Source organism: Orycteropus afer, unplaced genomic scaffold (assembly GCF_000298275.1).
Source record: "Orycteropus afer afer isolate SDZICR_OR568_19922 unplaced genomic scaffold, OryAfe1.0 scaffold00017, whole genome shotgun sequence".
Taxonomy (NCBI): Eukaryota; Metazoa; Chordata; class Mammalia; order Tubulidentata; family Orycteropodidae; genus Orycteropus; species Orycteropus afer.
In genome coordinates this window covers 18,116,009-18,118,832 of record NW_006921604.1, presented here as the reverse complement: position 1 = coordinate 18,118,832, position 2,824 = coordinate 18,116,009, and positions in this window count along the sequence as shown.

Genomic DNA, 2,824 nt, shown 5'->3' with positions numbered 1-2,824 from the left:
TAGCACAGAGATGTAAGAACCCCATCTTAAGTTGTTGTTGTTGTTATGTGCCATTGAGTGGGACCCGACTCATAGTGACCCCTCCTTGGGTTTCTGAGGTAGTATCACTATGGAAGTAGATTGCCCAACCTTCCTTCCGCAGAGTGGCTGGTGGGTTTGAACCGGCAGGCTCCTGGTTATCAGTCAAGTGCTTTAGGCACTACGCTACCAGACTGAGGACTACCTAATAAATGCTCCTTCCGAGGAGTGGCTGGTGGGTTTGAACTGCCAGCCTCCTGGTTAGCAGTCAAATGCCTTAGGCACTACGCTACCAGAGCTCCTATGAAGCTCTTAGAAGAACATAAACTTGCATGCCAATGTTCATGGCAGATATATCCATACTAGCCACACAAATCCTAGCCACAAAAATCCTCCAACTAGACCAATAAGCAGCATCATGGTAAATGGAGAAAAGGTTGACCTTGTCAAAGATTCATATTACTTGGATCCAGAGTCAACACTAATGGAAGCAGCAGTCAAGAAATCAGACACCATATTGCACTTGGCAAATCTGCTGCAAAAAACCTCTTCAAAGTGCTAAAGAGCAAGATGTCTCTTCGAAGCCTAAGGTGCACATAACCCAAGACAGGGCATTTTCAATTGCCTCTTATGCATGTGAGAGCTGGACAATGAATAAGGAAGACTGACGAAGAGTTGATGCTTTTGAGTTGTGGTGTTAGTGAAGAATGCTGAAAGTACCATGGACTGCCAGGAGAAGTAACAAATCTTTCCTGGAACAGTGCAGCTGGAATGCTCCGTGGAAGCAAGAATGGCCAGACTTCATCTCACCTACTTTGGCCATGTTTTCAGAAAGAACTATTCTCTGGAGAAGGATATCATGCTTGGTAAAGTAGAGGGTCAGAGAAAAAGGGGAAGGCTCTTAACAAGATGAATTGACACAGTGGCTGCAATGATGGGCTCAGGGATATCAAAGATTGTGAGGTTGGCACAGGACCTGGCAGTGTTTCACTCTGTTGTACAAAGGATCACTATGAGTCAGAGCCAACTTGATGACACCTAACAACAACAACAACAGCCACAAACTGGAAAAAATGAAAATGTCTTTCAATTGGGGAAAGGATAAACATACAAATCAATAGTTGTCAGCAATTGTCTTAGTTTCTTAGTGGTGCTATAACAGAAATACCACAAATGGGTGACTTCAATGAACAGAAATTTATTTTCTCACAATTTAGGAGGACAGTAGTATGAATTCAGGGCATCTGCTCTGCGGAAGGCTCTCTGTTCCCTCTAGGGAAAAATTCCTGTCTCATCTACTCCCGCATTCTCCTCAGCATTCCTTGGAGACCTGCACTTGGCAACTATCTTTTTCCCATTTTTCTCACTTCTTTGTGTCTAATCTGCTCTTTGTATATCCCCAAAATGAGTAGGTTTCAGAGCACCCTACACTGATCTGGCCTCATTAATACAACAAATAAAATCCCATTCTAAATAGAATTATATTCACAGATATAGAGGTGAAGGTCCTAACACATATTCTTGTTGTTTCAATCCATATCAGCAATAAATACACACAAATGCATGTAGCAACATAGAAGAAACACAAATTTATTATGCTAGGTGAGAGAAGCTAGACTCAAAATCTATATACTGTGTAATTCCATTTATGTGGCATTCTGAAATTGGCAAAACTGTGGGAGCTTTGGTAGCCTAAGTGCCTAAGGCACTTGACTGTTAACCAGAAGGCTGGAAGTTCAAACCCACCAGCCATTCCTTCCTTGGAAGGAAGTTTGGGCAATCTACTTCCGTAGTGATACCGCCTTGGAAACCCAAGGAGGGGTTGCTATGAGTTTGGTCTGACTCGATGGGACATAACAACAACAACAACATAGGAATAGAAAACAGATCACTGTATCTTTGTTCCTGTAAGCATTGCACAGCTATTTATGCTAAATTGGATAACTTTAATTAAGTTTCTTGGTTACTTTTAATTTTGTCAACAATACTTGAAGCTTGTTTGTTTCTTTTATTCTCCCTTTAGACTAAATGGTTATCAGTTATGTGAACAACTTCAAGGGCACCATAGCCATTGGAGATACTAGATTTAGTTCATGCAGATGTAACAGTGATCTAGAAGTGGGATGTACTTAATCTCCCAGTTGGCTTGGGCAAAAGAATCCTCCATCCTCCATTGGAATTCAGCATCTGGCATGATCCCATGATCCTGAGGCCTAAAATGCCATTCTGAATGTTATAAACTGATACGCTTACTTCATTCTTCTATTCTGTTTATTGTGAAATCAGAAGTGTCTGCACAAGATTTGTAGCCCATCTATATCATGAATATAATTCCTCCTCACCAATGAAAATGACTTCTATTATCCATTGTGATGGTTAATGTCATATGTCAACTTGGCTAGGCTATGATTTTCAGTCAATCAGTTGAAAGGGATGTTTCCTTAGGTGTGTGACCAACTTCCAGTATACAATAGATGCTCTGTCAGAGCACTCTCTCTTTCTCTCTCTTACCCACATCCTCTTACCCCCCAGCACTCTTCTCATTGCCTGACCTCTGGTTCTTGGTACAAAAACCTCCAGATGTCTCAGGCCTGCCTCCTGACCTGCAGATTTTAGATTTGCCATCACCTGAAACTCCATAAACCAGCAAAGTTTGCTTCACCTGCAGATTCAGGGCTCTTTAGCCCCTGCAGCCACCAGAGCCAATAGAAATCTTTAGCCTATGGTCTCTCTGATCCATGGATTTGGAACTTGCTATTCCTCACAGTTGCATGAGCCATTTCCTTACAATTGTGTGAGTCATTTC